The sequence below is a fragment of the Equus przewalskii genome, chromosome 29 (genome assembly GCF_037783145.1).
Source record: "Equus przewalskii isolate Varuska chromosome 29, EquPr2, whole genome shotgun sequence".
In the NCBI taxonomy this organism is placed as follows: domain Eukaryota; kingdom Metazoa; phylum Chordata; class Mammalia; order Perissodactyla; family Equidae; genus Equus; species Equus przewalskii.
In genome coordinates, this window is record NC_091859.1 from 22,727,813 (window position 1) to 22,746,135 (window position 18,323).

Below are 18,323 nucleotides of genomic sequence, written 5' to 3' on the forward strand. Positions count from 1 at the left end.
ATTGAAGGAACAGTTGTTTTCAAAGAGATCAAAGGTTGGCTTTATGCCTACATCTTACTCCAGTTGGTTTGTAATCATTTATCAAATGTCTGACAAGGCTAATGAGCTTTGTCTACATTTTCCATCCCTCTTACTAGAATTATAGTTTATTCTTTTCACTTTTGAAGACTATAAATATGCATAAAACCACAACTGGCATAATTTTCTCTAAATTGGGGGAGTTTGTCATAAGGCAAATACCTTCACAAAACACATGAAGCTTAAGTTTGAAGCATCTAAAATTCAAAAATTTCATGTAATTGTAATTTGAATTGTCAAAGAAACCTAGAGTTTTAGATCTGGGAGGTAGACAGAGAGATTATGTAATCAAATCCTTATTTAGTTTTCAAAAGAAAATATTGAAGAAAAAGTTCTATTGGAAAGTTACTCTTAAGAAAGCATTTACTTAAAAATTGGGGGTAGTCATGAAGAGGAGTCTCTCTATAAAAATTCACATCTATGGTGTATACCCACATATCTGACTCTATACTGTAAGTAACAGAAGATTCCAACTGGCTTTAATGATGAAGAGCTATTGGCATCCGTAACTGGAGATTCTAAAGACATGCTGGGTTTCAGGGTTGGTTTGATTCAGCTGTTCACTGATGTCATAGAGGTCCTTGTTTCTTTCCCATCTTTCCTTGTTGTCAGCTTCATCCTGAGGCTGACTTTTCCCATCGTGGCACAATGTCTTGGCAGTTTTAGGCTTTATATCTACATCTCATATGGACCAGATTAAAGGAGAAAATCCTAGCTTTCTCAGATGAACGGATCATCTTCTTTCCCAGAAGCTCCCAGAAAACTGCCTCATGTTTAAATTGGACCAATACCTCCAGCCAGAATCATGCCACAGGTTGAATTGCTTAGGGCTGGGTTTATTTGACAAGTAGCTAAGGGGCTGGGTAAAAGCATAGGTTTAACTATGGGTTAAACTGACCAGGTTAAACCAGCAGGGCCAAGCCTAGACTTAGACGAAGACCTATGCCCACTCCTGCACTCCCACCACTGCCCATATTTACGGGGCAAACACCACAACTTCTACTACAAGCTAGGCATCTGTTACTTTTAGTAACCGTAAAAGTAATTTATACTTATTGTAGAAAATTTGAAAACTGCTTTCAAGAGTAATAAAAAACATCACTCATAATCTCACTTTTAGAGATTATGACTAGCCGAATGTTAACTAACCATGAAAGTTTGGTGCATCTTCTTTTAATCTTTTTAAAAGATGCAATATTAAGATTGTACTATATCTTTGTCTGTCTGTCAGTCTGTCTATCTTCAGTTTTATATCCTATTTTACATTTCAACCTAATACCGTTGGAAGCCTTTCTCCATAACATTTAGAACCTTGATTTTGTGAAGATAGTTGAGGAGTAGAATTTTGGGGAAACAATGAACAGTTCTAGGCAATGCCTTGTTTCTCACCACACTTTCTAAACCTTTTCAATTCACTTTTAGCATTGTTGGACTGAAAAGGTCATTGCGACTTTACCTCAGCTCTAAATGGTTCTAAAAATTCCCCAAGGTTCCAAGACTGGCTGTGGAGCAGGATTGCAATCAGTAGAAGTAGAGAAACTGTCGGTATTTGGAAGAGGGCTTCTTTGGATTAAGGCAGATCAATCCTGAACTGATTGGGTAAGGAGACACTGAGTTTTAGTTTAGTCTCTACCTCTATCCAACATGTGAGATAAGAAACCATCGTAAATGCTCTGTACCTCCATTTGCTTATTCCTCAACTGAAGTAAGAGTTCTTGTTTACCTTGTCAGAATCAAATAATATGTAGTATAACTATGAGAGTCATAATTTAATGATTTCCTAGTATATGTCTCAGTGTCAATCTCGTTATTTCATTATACCATTTTGCATTATTTTATTCTCTTGTGGAGTATTGGGATTGACAGAGAAGATATTATTAACTCCATGTGACAATGAGGGAACTGAGTGTCAAAATGATATGACTAATATTAGAATCACTCTGCTTATTTAAGGTATCACCACTAGTAAAAGCGTTTGTTGATGAGGACGATGCTCATGATGATCACAATCATGATAACAACACCTAACAGACAAGAGAGGTTAAGTAACTAAAAATTAAGTCACCATGAATAACATCTATAGCATTCAATTTTGAAAACGGGGCTTAGGGGGCTGGCCCAGTGGCATAGTGGTTAAATTAGCATGCTCTGCTTTGGTACCCCAGGGTTCACAGCTTCGGATCCTGGGTGCAGACCTAGTACCGCTTGTAAAGGGGACCTACCACTGCTCGTCAAGCCACACTGTGGCAGCCTCCCACATAAGATAAAAGAAGATTGGCACAGATATTAGCTCAGGGCAATCTTCCTCACAAAAAACACAAAAAAACCCCAAAAAACAAAAACTGGACTTAATCATTGATTTTCTCTCATCCAGTTGAATTGATTAAAATTATTTAAAAATAAATTATTGGCTTTTTATTCTGATTTTTAAAAAGTAACACATATTCAGTAAAGACAACATAGAGAACAAAGAGAAGCAAAAACAAGAAGAAAAATATCACTGTAATGCTGCTAGGTATAGAAAACCAGAAGTACTTGGCCCTTCTAGCATTTTTCCAATGTTCACATACATTTATCTTTTGGTAGTACTAGCATCTTGAAACTAAGCAAAAAATCTTAGACAGACCTAGAGGTGACTCTGTAATACACTAATGAGTAACAACTATTAAGTGCTAACTCTGACAACATTATCTTAAGAACTTCAAAGATATTAAATATACCACTCACAATTACTGCTAATAACCTGTGGGTAAGTTCTAATATTATCCCATTTTATGTATGAGGAAACCAGCACACAGGAAGATTGAGCCATTTTTCCAAGGTCCTCTGTCTTTGGCCTTGGGCCCGCTGCCTCCAGAGCCTGTGCGCGTAATCTCTGTTCAGCGCTGCTTTGCTGCAGTGAGTGCACCAGAACTTCCGGGGGGGCCCTGGAATCTAAGGATTCGGAACACTGACCTATATCCTGGAAGCATTCTTTGGACCATCTTTTGGCTTATTTTGCTTCCTGAGGAGTGTTAAACAAGCTTGCAGTCTCCAAGTGGAGCAGCTGGAAAACCAGTTATAGTGAGAACAGAAATCCCAGAATCCTGGTTGCTCATTCATTGCAGGGAGCTTGAGGTGTTCCATGTTCAACTGGTCTACCAGTCTCTCCCAGGGAACGGTCATGATGGGGGAGGACAGGAATATACATATATATATATGTATATATATATGTACATATTTTCTTTAGGAATATGTATATACATATACATTTTTTTAAGGAATGTTTTGTAGGACCTTCTTTTTTGTAGAATCCACTGGTCAGACTTTTTTGTTATGACATTGCTTTTAGTTGCTTCTTACTTCCCAAATGGATACAGTGACAAATAATATTTTTATTACAAATGACTATTAAAAAGCTAAAAAAAATTTTGAAATGTTCTTATTTGTATTTCTCAAATTCTAAATAATAAACATATATTCACTTTTTTGCAACCAGAAAACAAAATCTAGGACACTATCCCTTGCGAGGAGCTATAGTGGCTCCTGGAGTTAGACTGTCTGGTTTTATGTCCAGGCTCTGTCACTTACCATCTTGTAGCCTTGGATAAGTTTCTTAATATATCTGTGCTGTGGGCTTCACATTTATAAAATGAGGACAAGAACTTTACACACCTTAATATGATGGTGAGGACTTTATGAGTGACACATTAATAATTATGCTGTCACATAGTAGACACTTAATGGTAGAAAGTATCCTACAAAAATATACACAGCCATATATGAGCAAAGATGTTTCCGGGAGCATTGATTGTAATAGTGAAAAACTGAAACAACCAAAATGTGCATCCATGGGGGCGTAGCTAAATAAATATTAGTGCATTACACTGAGGAATATCGTGCAGCCATTAAAATTAACCAGATGTATGGAAACTATTAGATGAAGTCAATGAAGACAAAGATGTTGCTCGTTATTTTAACTGTAGGACACAGGACTGGCACATAGACAGACTCTCAGTGTTTATTAACTAAAAGAAAGAATATTTATGAATAAACATGGACAAATATCTATTATGTTGTGCAAAAAAGGAAGTTATAGAACTTTCCTCCCCATTCTTCACTTTCCCTTTCTTATCCTTCAGGTCTTAGTTTGTCTGAGAGCATTTTTTTATCTCTTTACCTAGTGCAGGCTTCCTCAGTATTCTCTATTCCAGCCTCATGTTTGTTTCCTTCCTTGGGCTGATCACAAATTATAATTCTTTTATTAGTATGTTAATCTGAAGTCATTGCTTTTCTCTATTTCCTTCCTTCACTAAAATATAAGCTACCTGAAGGCGGGAACCATGTCTCTTCCATCCACCGTTGTAACCCAGCAGCCAAACACGTAGGAGGTACTCAATACATATTTGCTGAATGAAGGAATATAAAATTGGTATGGAAAGATTCACAATAGACTGTTAACAGTGATTTCTTCTAAAGATGGGAGAAGCTACAGGAACTAGGTAAAGGGAGTTTTTATTTTTTATTCTATTTTCTGAATAGATTTTTTAAAATAGTGGTTCTGAATCATGTTTATCACTAAAATATAGAACTATGCCAAAATGTTCAGTTTTGACTGGGAAGGGATTACTATTCATTAATTTACCTTTGCCACGGCCATCTCCCTCGTTGTAGTTTAGGCAGCATTGAAGAGAAGTTTCTGTGCCATAGCCCTCCACTTCTGTAGGAGGGACCTTTCAGGATTGTGAGAGAAGGGCAAAGTCTTGCTAGCGGACCCACTCTTTATGTAGGATTTCTGTTTCCTTTAAGCATGTTATTTGATTATATGCATTTCTCTGATGAGTTTATTTAAAATTCATTTTCTAAGAGCCTCTCAAGATGTGTTGAAGTATGGCCACAGGTGGTTGGGAAGATTATTTACCTATTAATGGTGATGAGTGGGGACATAATGCACGGGGAGACAGAAAGGCTTAGGAAATTAGTTCATGGCAATGCAGTGTAGGCTTGAAGAGAGAGTCGTTTCCATCCTTGTCAGATGAACAGGTGCTGAAATTGGGGATAGGACAAAAACATATCCTGGAGACGTGACAGTACTTCCCAAATGATGACAAGAGGCTACTCCAAACCGCAGCAACAAAAAAGCCCACCTGGAGATATTTTAATGACTCAGAGTTGAGGCTAATTTTCTATGTGCTATTGAAATCATCTTTTCTATATAAACATCTGCTGTTCCTTCCATAAGGGCTGCCTGAAATTGCCACTGGATGATGAGAACTTGAATGGCAAAATCCTGACCTCAGACACACTGATGAGGATAAGGTTCAGCCTCGGAAAACTGGATGCCCAATGGGTGCCTGGGTGATGAACGAGAATAGACTGACTCTACAAATCCACCCCCCTCACCTACAGGTACGCACAATGACGTCATATCACTGTGGCCACACAAACAAACGCTGTCCCCCCTCTAAATCTGGGTGTCTCAACCTGAGCACTATTGACATTTGGGGCTGGAAATTCTTTGTTGTGGGAGACCATCCCATGCATTTGTAGGATGTTTAGCAGCATCCTTGGTCTCTGTCCACTAGATGCCTATAGCATCACCACCACCCCGGATTGTGACAACCAAGAATGTCTCTGGACATGGCCAAATGTCCTATGGAGGGTAAAATTGTCCCTGGCGGAGAATCATTGCTCTAAACTACATGTTTTTAATACCAAGAGCAATTATTAGGATTCCACCTTCGTTTGTCAGGCACTTCCTAGTGCACAAAGCCCTAAGAATACGTTTCAGAAAATCAATCGTATTGCCACCAGGGAAAACAGTATGAAAAAGGGGTTGACCGTGTCTTCCAGTGATCCTCCCTTAGCTCTTATCAGAAGAAACGGTTGGCCAGCAGGAAGCTGATAAATGGAACTTTTCTCTCGCTTAGTCCCTTTGATGCCACCTGCAGTTTGGAATCCTGGGGCAAGTTTTTGTTCACTATTTTTTTCTCTTTTTTGAAAATGTCAAAAGGACTACTGGCTGTAAAGAAGTCATAACTTAAATTATTAACTCTATTTCATTAGTTTATCTCTTATGTCCCTATTCTTCAGGGGCTTTAGGGAAAAGTGTGAAGGAAATAGTCAATGAAATCTCACCCTTTCCCAATATTCAAAAGTCTTTGGTCACGTTTCTTAGGAGAAAACGTAAAAGGTGGCTTAAAGCCATTCAGTAGTGAAAGTGCTGCTGGGGGCGTGAGATAACCTTTAGGTCTTTAACATTGTGTGACGATTCCACTTAATGCTTGTATCAGCTTTGTTCAGAGAATTTTTGCCCCTTTATTCATTGATTTTTTTCTCATATGTGATGTTGTCCAACAATATAGTCTCTTCTCTCTCTGTCTCCCTTTCTGTCTCTCTCACTCTCTTTCTCTCTCTCAGTGGTATCTGAGGCCTCAGCATCAAAGTGTTGTAGGAAGAATGAGAGCTTTGGAGCCAGATAATCCTGAGTTCAAATCGTGGTTTCAACAATTCTAGCATTGTCGCATAGGGCAAGACTTCTAGCTTTGCAATATTTCAGTATGCTAGAGTTTATGGGTCAGGAGAATAAAGTCCACTAAAGCTACCTTAAAAAATGGAAATGTGCTTTAAATTATACAATATAAAAATATCTTCTGGAGTAGCTTTCTCCTACTCCAGAATTGGGAAAAGGCAAGATGTTATTTCACTCATTGTAATATATTTTTGTATGTCTTGTGTGTATGTGTAGGTGTGTGTAATTAGCATTAAATTCTTTCTATAATGTTTGGTCATTTAAATTGCTTGTTTATTTGTTTTTGAAAAAAGTGTTTTTGAAATAGTCTCATAGATCACATTCAGAAGAAACAAAGTGTTCTATTGTGAACAGTCTCCCTTTCATTTCTGTTCCTCGCCCACTTGGTTGTCCTTGCCAAGGGCATCTAGTCTCACCGGTTTCTTGTATAGACTACTAGACACAGTTCATGCCTATACAAATAGGGACCTTTTTCATGTCCCCCTCTCTTCGTATTGCCCTCCTCCTTTTTCTCTTCCCTCACTCTTCCTTCTGTTTCTACACAAAATAGTAGAGTGTTTGACACACCCTACTGCCTTTTACGTTTTTCTCTTAGAAATATATCTTAAATGTTCATTCATAACTATATATAAAGGACTTTTTTGCACGTTTGCATAATATATTATTAATTCATTTGTTCGACAGGTATATAGTAGGTATTGATTATAGGCCAGGCCATCAGTGAACAAAAAGAAAGCAAAATGGGCAAAAATGTCGTCTTTATGAAGCTTACATTCTAATGGGAGCAGACAACAAAACAATCATAAACAAATTATATGGAATGATAGAAGATAATAAATGCCACGGAGAAAAACAAAGTGAGTAAGGGGATGTGATGTGAGAGTTCAAATATTTAAACCAGAAAAGGCCTCACTAACATGATATTTGAAAAAAAGAAAAAAGACTTGAAAGCAGTGAGGGGGTGAACCATACAGTTATGTGGGCTAAGAATTTCCCAGGCAGAGGAAGTGGCAGATACAAAGTGTCTGAAGCAGAGGTGTATGTGGTACGTCCAAGAGAAAGCAGAGAGCCTGGTGTGGGTCGAGCAGTGAGCAAGAGAGAGAGGGTGACAGGAGACCATGCCGGAGAGGCAGTGGGGCAGATCATGGATGGCATGTGGCAATTGTGATGACCTGGTTTTTACTTTGTGTAAAATGAAGAAACACTAGAGGGTCTTCAGCTGAGAAATAATATGATTGTACTTTAGAGACCGTCTCTGTGGTCAACAGGTGAAGAATAGTCTATGGGGGGGGGGGGAGGGGCAAAGATGGAAGCAAGGAGGCTACATTAATATATTTTTCTCTTTTGTAAAATATATTTTTCCATTTAATTTAATTTATTCTTTAATGCTTTTTTTGGTAAGGAAGATTGACCCTGCGCTAACGTCTGCTGTCAATCTTCCTCTTTTCTTTGTTTTTTTTCTCCCCAAGCCCCAGTACATAGTTGTATATGCTAGCCATAAGTCATTCTGGTTCCTCTACTTGGGATGCTGCCACAGCATGACTTGATGAGCGGTGTGTAGGTCCACACTGGGGATCCGAGCCCAGTAACCTCAGGCAGCCACAGCAGACAGAGTGGACTTAACCACTCAGCCATAGGGCCAGCTCCTCCATTTTATTAAGAATATCTCTCAAGAAGGGATGTTGAATTTTATCATATAGTTATTTTAGCATATTTGGTAATAATTATAATTTTTCTCACTATATGTTACTAGTATAGTAAATTATAACAATAGATTTCCAAATAAATCAATTTTGCATTCCTAAGATAAAGTCCACTTGGTCATAGTATATTGTTTTTAATATGCTACTGGTTCTCCATAATAATATTTTATATGGGATTTGGTTATTTATGCTCATAAATCTGATTGGTTTGTAGTTTTCTTTCTGTGCAACCATTTTTGGGCTTCTGCATCAATGTTTTCATTGCTACAAGAAAAAAATTGGAAGGTTTCTTGTCATTTCTATGGTCTGGAATAATTTAAAATAGCATGAAAATTAGCTGCTCCGTAAAGGTTTGTTAGAACTTCTGTGAATCAAGTGGGCCTTGGACCTTTTTGGGAGGGAGTGGGGAGATGAAGCTATTTAACAAATTTCTTTATTTCTTCTACTGTAATTGATCAGTTTAGATTTTCTCTCCCTTCTGAAGTCAGTTTTGGCTAGTTACACTTTCCTAGAAAATTATCTATCTCAGCCATATTTTCAGATTAATATGCAATGTTGTTGATCAAAGTCACCAGATATGATTACGTAAATTTCCTCTGTATTTCTAATTATTTCTTATTTTTTGTTTTATGTCCCCCTTTCTTGATTATATTGGTTATATTTTACCTATTTTTCTGTATGTGGGTGTGTTGTTATTGCATTGTTTTTAAAGACTATCTTTTGGATTTATTTATTAGATCTCCATATATCCTGTATTTTAATTTACTAGCTTTTACTTTAATATTTACTCATCTTGTGGTTCCTGATGTTTTTCTAATGAAATGTTTGTAATTTCGTGAGTTGGATACTCAATTCACTTATTTTAATTTCTTCTTGTTTCTTAATATGAGAATTTAAGTATAACTTTACTGATGATTGCTGCTTTAACTGAATCATACGGTTCTTTTATGTAGGGTTTTTTATTGTCATTTTTGAGATATTTTACAATTTTGATTTATGAATCTCCTTTTTGACCTAATAGTTGTTTAAGAGAGAGCTTTTAAATTTCCAGGCTGTAAGTGATTTTTGTTTTCTAGTTTTGTTATGCTGCATTGGGATCAAGTAATATTTTTAGAGCTACTTCTGTTTCTTGGAGTTTTTTGGTGTTTTCTTTGTGGCCTAAAATATGTCTTTTTTTACGACTATTAATTAATTTGATACCTGACAATAGAGATATTCTCCGTTGTCAGGTTATAGAGCTTGATATGCATCCATTAGAGCCACCGTATTTACTTGTTTTTTAGGCCCCTTATATCTTTATATATATTTTTTGTACTTTTGATATGTTATGCAGTAAAGGGAAGGGTGTTTCCAACTGCTGATGTGACTGTCTTTTTCTTATTATATCACTTGTAGTTTTTGCTTTGGAAATGTTAATATATGGTTTAGTAAATAGATACTGAGAACTTTTTTGTGGATTGTACTCTTTGGTATTATAATGTGGCCTGTTATAGCGTGTCCTTATTTGTCTTAGTTAATACTCTGTGTGCTGAACTAACTTTGAGGTTAAGATCACAACCCCGATTTCTTTTCGTTTATACCGACGCATTGCCAGTCTTTTTATTCCTAACCATTCTGAGTCTCTTTGCTTTACTTCTGTCTTTTATATTTGCACACAAGGGAGTTTTCTCTGTGATATTATCTACACATCTTTTTCTTTTAATAGGTGAGATTAGACCATTTACATTTAATGATATGATAGATATGTTTGGTCTTAGGTTTGTTACTTTATGTTTGGCTTCTGTTTTTATTACTTTAAAATTCTTTTACCATGTAGCTTGTTTTTATTGCTCTATGTGTGCATACGTTTCTTCTGGTAACTTTGAAGCTTTGTACATTTTTTTGTACTTGCTTATAACTACTTTTTGTAATTTTCTCTATCCTCCTTTTCTTTTGGCAATTGATTCCCTGCCATTAGTAACAGTGAAAATTTTTAATACTTCTTCATCCTTTCCTTTCCTTCTTCTCTCTTACTACTCAGTTTCAGATCATTTTATCTTTTTATAACTACCTTTGTAGCATTAAACTTTCACTCCTTTTCCATGACATGTTAGCTTTAACTGATTTTTTTTAACTCCATCTGTTAAATATGAACAATCACTGTGCTTAAACTTTTCCTCTTCTATCCTATCTTCTCCAAACTTTTGTTGGTTATAACGTTGCTAATTTCCTATGTTTATGTCCTTATATTCTCTTCTGTAAACACAATCCTCATACTCATCTTAATCTTAAACCTGTAGTGAAATAGTTTCAATTTTCACCAGTGGTCTTTTGTCATATTTTTTTCCAGTTATTTCTGAGTTTGCTTAAGTTTGTTTTCTGGTAGATTCTTCGTGAATTTCTCATGTGAAATAGTCTCTGAATTCTTTAGTGTTTTAAACTGTTGATTTTCTTTATAGTTGAATGGCGTTTGGGCTAGCTTTAAATTACAGGGTGACACTGTCCTTTAAGATTTTGTAGATTGTGTGCTGCTTTGGAGAAGTTTAAGGCAACCAGATTTTAAATTTTCATTATTATGTAACTTTACCATTTTGCTTGGAGACCCAAAGTATTCTGTCTTTTTTATTCTAATAACTTCTTAGTATTAAGCATATGGAGTCATTTTTTTTCTAAGAATAGTGCACTTTTCCAGTAGGAAGATTAGATTCTTTTGTTTTTGTTCTTTTTTTGAAATTTTTCTTTACGTACATTAACATTTGTTCTATTTTGTTACTCTGGTTTTCTTTTTCTGAGGCTCCAATTACTTGTATGTTGGATTTTTTTGCCTCTCCACACTTCTCTTGAGTTCCTTCTCTTCTATCCTTCCTCCTGTTTTTCCCTTCCCTCTCTCTCTCTTCCTTTCTTCCTTTACTCCCTTTCATTTGATTTTGCTCACTTTTTAAATTTATGCTCTGTATACTTTTTACTGTGTTTCAACAGTATCTATACTCTCTTAAACTCTTCTAATTCCACCTTCGCTTCTTGGTTTTCTTTTCTCTTTCACTTTTTTTGCAGATCTCTGGGAGCTCACATTTCATCTCCTGTTTCCTAATCATCTCTTCCCTGGGGTCCTGTATTCTAGGCTGTGTTCTTGCTTCATAGAGGCAATTGTCCTATTGTTATTATCGATAGCAGTAGTAGTATTTAATTCATAGTTAAATTTTGTCAAAGTTTTCAGCTGCTCCATTGAAATATTTTTTAAAAATTTTCTGGTGAGTGTTCATCTATCCTTATATTTCTGACTCCTTTTCTTGTTTTCTTTATTGTAGTATCTCTACATAATATTCTTATCTGTTCCTTTTTGGTTGTTCATCTAGAGGTAGAATATTTTCTTTCTCTTTCTTTTTTTTTTGGCAAGGAAGATTGTCACTGAGCTAACATCTATGCCAATCTTCCTGTATTTTATGTGAGATGCTGCCACAGCATGGCTTGATGAGCCATGTGTAGGTCTGTGCCCAGGATCCGAACTTGCGAACCCTGGGCTGCTGAAGCAGAGCATGCAAATTTAACCACTACACTACAGGACTAGCTCTGAAAATTTTCTTTTTCTGAACCCGCTGTTAGCAGAGGTTTCTATGTGTGGGCGAGAAGACCCAAGACCATGCTTTAATTGACTAGGAATTTTCTTTTTGACCCAGGTGATTGTGTGGGACTTTGTTTAGCCATTGAATCTACTCAGCTCATAGAGAGAGCAAACTGTGGGTTGGTTCATGACGCAAACTCTCTTTTCTCCTGACTGCTGTGGGCTTCTTCCTGCAAAACTTAGCTTCTCTCTGTTACTCTTCTTTGCCTAGAATTCTTTTGCTTTTCAGAACCAAATCAGATCTGGGGAAACCCTTGTCTCCAATTCGTACATATCCCTCTTGTGGTAGTAGAGCAAGTATTTCAATTTTTACCTCCATCCATTTTCTTTTCTTTTCCTTTTTTTAGGAAGATTAATCCTGAGCTGACATCCACTGCCAATCGTCCTTTTTTTTTTGCTGAGGAAGATTGGCCCTGAGCTAACATCCATGCCCATCTTCCTCTACTTTATATGTGGGATGCCTGCCACAGCATGGCTTGATAAGTGGTGCATAGGTCCACACCAGGATCTGAACCAGTGAGCCCCGGGCCGCTGAAGTAGAGTGTGCGAACTTAACTGCTACACCACTGTGCTGGCCCCCTACTCCATCCGTTTTCTGATTTAAGCTTTCAGCTGTCTCCAAATTTCATCAGAAATAAACTTTAAATTACTTATTCACATTAACCTAATTTCTTGGAGGGAGGGGCATTTCTAACAGGATAAAGGGAGAATACTAACTTTATATTACCATATTAGAACTAGAAATATTTCTATTTCAATAGTTTTAACCCAAACACTTGTTTAAAGTTTTCCTTTCACGTCCATTAGTTTCAACCAGAAATAACCACATCTCACATAACCCAAGTTGACAACAATGTTTTCATTTACTGAACAGCTATTCTGATCACTTTTCTTTCAATCAATTTTAATGGTCAATACATTACTTGTGACTTTTTCCAATAATTACTAAAACCAGCTTTTACTTTATAAAATTCATATTTCAGCCCTTATTCTAAAAGAAAAATAGAAACTAATATTCTCCAAATCTAGAAGATTCATGTTGGATTGTTGTTTTTCTTTTCTTAGTAAAAGTAATAACATAACTAGAAATATAGGACATTAGAACTGTCAGCGTTTGATAACCCTACCTGGTTTCTGAGTTTGTAGTCAAAAAGTGTTATGACTGGATAATATGAGCATATGGTTAGATCAACACCATCAAGACATGGCATTAATCCAAGCCCACCATAATGATTAATTATATTTGGAGAGTTGTGTCTAATTGAAGAGACTTTAATAGAAAATCCTCCCTAAATTATATGAATTGGAAATAAAAGGGGAAAAAAATCTTAAAGGAATTTTCAGAAATAATATGAAAATTATTATAATAAATTCAGAAAGGACAATATCGCATTCCCCCTCCCACCCACCCAATTTCTTAAAACTCTTGAACGGTTTCCCATTCCTCTTAGAATAAAACCCAAAACTCCTTAACATAGCCAACCAACCTTTCTGTGGTCTGGCTCTCACCTGCATCTCCAGCTCCACCTCACATCAGGCCTCTGTGTTGCTTTTTCTGGAGGAGAAAATCCTCTTTACTTCCCTCATACTTGGCATGTGTTTTCTCATTCCAGAGTCTTTGCACCTGCTGTTCCCTCTGCCTACAGATTTCATCCTTCAGATTTCAGCTCAAGTGTCTCCACTTCCGAGAAGCTTTCCCTGGCTTCCTTGACTAGCTGCCCCGTCATATCTTCTCGCAGAGTCTGTCGCTTTCCTTTGCAACGTTCATGTCTCCTCCACCAGCTATAAGGTCCATGAGCCTGGCTGTTTTTGCACAGTATCTTATTCCCAGTGCCTATCACATAGTAGGCACTTTATAAATATTTATTGAAAGATAATAGTGATACTTAGCATTTATTGCATGCTAACTTTGTCTCAGGCATCTGAATTATCTTACCACAAAAGCAGGTCTTCTTTTTAGAAAATATAAAATAAAGCAAAGAAAAAAATAGTAAAGAAATGAATCTAATTAAGTGTCCTTGAGGAAACATTTTTGATCTTATAAAGTTGTGCATATTTACTTCTTATGTTGGTTGAGTGTGAAAGGTACCCAGGAGTATAGAATTTGCATCAAAACTATCTAAACTCTTAAGCTTATAAAAATGGGCAAGGAATCGAATGATGGGTTTTTAAAAGATATATTTGACATTTTCTGGTTGGATTGGATTTCTAATTGGATTAGAATTACAAGTAGATCAAATTTTCCCACACGTTTCTTATTTCTACCCTCTGTCCTATATTGAAGCAGAAAGCCTGAGGTAGCGAAGGGGAAAAATATTTTTTTTAATATATTGTAATCTAGGCCTTTGTTTTCTGGAACCTAATGAGATATTCTCTTCCAGTTTTGATTTTTAGTTTTTCATATTTGTTCTACTTTGCCGTGTCTGCTGGATACGCCCCTGTACAGAGCTACTTTGAATTTTGAGAGAAGAAAGTGAAGAAATGAAGAATTACGGAAAGTTAGAGCTAGAAGGGGCTATAGAAATGATCTATTCAGTGTCTCTCATTTTACAGATGAAGAAACTGCTTCCTAGAGGATGTATGTGCTGGAAGAATGATGAGAACTCTGGTTTCCACATCTCCTTCCTCAAGTTCATTCCCAACCACACTTGGTCACGGAGAAAGATAAGGCTTAGCCCAGTGGCGAAGCTGACTTGCATATCAAAACTAGTTTTCTCATTGACTTGGTTTAAAGATAGAATGATGAAAAATCATGTCTTGAATGGATTTTATATAGACACCATAATAATAACATAAAATCGTTTCAACTTTCAAGTCAATTTTCCTTAAATTTGACTTTTTATATCATATAGAAAATACCACTTTTGATCCATGTGGTACCTATACAGCAGAAAGAACACACAGAGCTTTGACATAAACATATCAATCTTCAAGTCCTGGCCCCTCCACTTATTAGCTGAAACCTTGGGCGAACTACTTACACTTAGAAACTTGGTGTCTTTATCTGCAAAATTAAAATATTAGTACCTAGTAGATTGCCTGAAATATTTTTTGATAAGTCAATATGTAGGTAAATATGTATTTGATAAATAAAATAGTTTACAGATTGCTATGAGGAATAGATGATATGACAGTGCCTGGCTCATAAAAGATGTGTGCTGAATCTTAATTTCCCTTCCTTTTCTGAAATTGATGAGGCCGCTTAAGTCAGCTTGGGTGAAGTTTTGCTTTTCATCCTACAGAGGCAGGCTAGTTGAGACCTCTTAGGAAAGGCACCATTGCAAATATTTCATGTCAATGTTACCTGACGTGGAACATGTACTGAGAAATTTTTTTGTCCTGGATATTTAAGTGGTTTATAAAATGACCCCTATGGTGACCATGGCTGTAAATGACAGGAAAATGTGCACACTCTTGTGATTGAAAATTGCTGCTTTCTGGCACACCAAACTTTTGTTAATGTGTTGATGGAGAGTATTTGCATACTAGGTTTAAAGTTCTGTCAGTTTAATAGGTTTGACTATCAACCAGAAAATAACAGATTTTTAGTACAAACCAGCAAGTCAAATTTAGTCTGCCTCATGAAGCAGATTAAATTCTTCAGAAGGAGGCAATTGCTACATGACACTTGAAGAATATACCACTTCAGGCTGAAATATTGTTTGAAACCTGCAGATTCTGGCTTTTTCCACTTAGAATGCTACAGCCTTGGGGAAAGACAATAGAATTTAGTGGGACAATTAACAGTATCTTCCTCTAGTTCCCAGCGTTATGAAGAAAGAGCTGAATTAGCTTCTGGATGCCACAGTGTTGTTGAAAAACAATTGAACTAGAAACTCAGAATCTTGGGTTTTCTCCTGGTCCTATATGGAATTGGACAAAATCACCTACCTCCTTCAATTCTCAGTTTCCTTATTAATAAAATCATAGACCTGGAGTAGACTCTCTCTAAAGAAATTAAGTTCTGAGTCTGCCTCACTTAGAAGAAAGATATTTTCCCAATAGCCATGGCGGTCCAGCACCCGGAATCTCATTGTCCTAGGTGGTCTATAATATATTTCCACATAGCACACCTTAAAGCTTTTAAAGAGAGCATTTTGTCCTTCCTCCCCATTCTTGTCTTTTTCTGGGCCGAATATCCTTGTTACTCTATGTGCTGATGGGGTTTCAAGTTATTTTACCAAGCTGGTTATGTCCTCTGGATGAGCTCCCACTGCTCATGGTGCCCTTGTAGGCTAGATTCCTTGACTTCAACATCATACTCTTTGTAGAACTTCCCCAGGGCAGAAGACAGAGACCAAGGTTTCTTAGCGACAGAGCCACAGATCTATCTCGGGGTTGTCCATCTTCTCCACAAGATGTCTTAAGACAGTGATCTGCTAGTCGGGAAAGGTCTTACCAAAGCAGCAAATATATTTCATTCAGGATACTCATTTTTTTTTTTTTTTTTAAGATTTTATTTTTTCCTTTTTCTCCCCAAAGCCCCCCGGTACATAGTTGTGTATTCTTCATTGTGGGTTCTTCTAGTTGTGGCATGTGGGACGCCGCCTCAGCGTGGTCTGATGAGCAGTGCCATGTCCGCGCCCAGGATTCGAACTAACGAAACACTGGGCCGCCTGCAGCGGAGCGCGCGAACTTAACCACTCGGCCACGGGGCCAGCCCCCCAGGATACTCATTTTTTAAAGAATACAGGGGGCATTACAATTATTTCCATTTCCATTGATAATTGCTCATGACTTATCTATTCAATCATCTTAAATAGAATTTTCCCTAGAAATTGATGTGAAACTCGTTGATTTGTCGGCTCTGGAATCTTTTCTCCTTTTTTTTGGATATGAGTACATTGTTTACCCATGTTCCATATTCTAGATTTTTTCCTATTCGTCTATTTACTCTATGAGGACCAAAAATGGTCCTATCTGTTCATCATTTTCTTGGCTTGAGTTTTTTTTCAAAATTTCTAAATGCTCTTTCTTATCCATCTCACCTCTAAATCCCTCTGAGCCAAACGATGCAAAACTAGCGCTTCAGGAAGTCTTTGAATGCCTTTGGGTAGGGCATTCACCCTCCAGTCTACCCAGTCCTTCCTAAGTGTTCTATTTCCTTAACCTAGCATTTCACGCATTTATGCTACTGTACTGGTCCATGAAATGTTTTGAGTTTGCAACTCCTGTTAGTTCTACCCCTTTCAACTTGAAGATTATTTTCCCTGGTAGTAAAGAAAGAGTCACAAAAGGAGTTGCCACCAAAGATTTCCCTACCTTTGCTCACACTACACGCTCTGTCTAGAATCCTGTTCTTTACTTCTCCTAACTGTTCAGAATCGTTCCAGCATGATCTCATATAATAGCAGCAATAGCAACAACTATTTATTGTGCACCTACTGTGACCTAGGCCCTGAGCAGGGGGTGTAGAAATGAAAGAGAGCTGGTCCCAAGATCACATCCTTAGTGTGATGTCAGAGAGGTGTGGAAAGCTACACTTAGAACATGGTGTGTGCTGTGGTGGTTTTGCACATCAACTCAGGAGCCAGACTTCCTAGGTTCAAATCTGGGCCCCAACACATAGTGACCATTTAGCCTGCAAAAAGTTTTTTAACTACTCGGTGATTCTGTTTTCTCCTCTGTGAACCGGGGATAATAGTAGCACTCCCTTATAGGGTTGTTGTGAGGAGTAAATGAGTTAGCATGTAGAAAGTATTTAGAATAGTACCTGGCACATGTAAGATCTTGATCAGTGCTTGCTATCAAGGTTATAATTAAAGTATAAGTGTAATAAGAAAACATTCTCTGACCCTCTTCCTGGCCCCTATAACCACTCCCGTGTGTTAGATATTCTCTCTCTTTGCTGTACCACTCTGTGGATATATTTATAACAGCGAGTGCAGAAATGATATAATTTAATGGTCTCTCTCCAAGGTACTGGCTGGTAATACGTTGAAATCTTTCCTACTGTTTGTTTTAAAAAACTGTTGTCTCAAGGTGACATTTCCACCCACTTTGTTCCCACTTACTGTCTCCTCAGCAGCCTCAATCCCCATCTCTAGTATTCTTTAGACTTTCTTAAAACAGAGCAAGTAAAATGTTAAGTCTTGACAGGAGAGGGGTTCTTTAGGATCCCACCTCAATGCTAGTTTCCAGTCTCTCATTCTGATTGGCTGCTTCCCTAGCTATACTGTTGTTAAATATTTTGAATTCTACTGTTGTTTCATCCTTCTGTGATTTATATAAGATTTAGGTCCACAATCCTTTGTCCATGATTCCAAAATTAGAAATGAATTGAAAACCAGATTTTCTTTCTTTCCTTCTTTCTTTCTCTCTCTCTTTCTCTTTCTTTCTTTCTTTCTCTCTTTCTTTCATTCTTTCTTTCTTTCTTTCTTTCTTTCTTTCTTTCTTTCTTTCTTTCTTTCTTTCTCTTATTCTTTCTTTC

The 18,323-nt window shown here is 37.0% G+C and overlaps 1 protein-coding gene across 6 annotated transcripts in view; it reads left to right on the forward strand.

Annotated features, from left to right (window-relative positions):
* Positions 1-672: 672 nt before the first annotated feature.
* Positions 673-18,323, forward strand: part of LOC139080381 (uncharacterized) — a 130,672-nt gene continuing 113,021 nt past the window's right edge. For 2 of the 6 annotated variants that reach the window (XM_070600687.1, XM_070600688.1), the window contains exons 1-3: positions 700-892; positions 1,501-1,677; positions 5,300-5,466. The gene's annotated coding sequence lies outside the window, so the exon portion shown is untranslated. Of the gene's footprint in view, positions 893-1,500; positions 1,678-2,031; positions 2,119-5,299; positions 5,467-18,323 lie in introns of all 6 variants that reach the window. The other 4 variants (XM_070600689.1, XR_011534863.1, XM_070600691.1 and 1 more) reach the window with 4 other exon arrangements.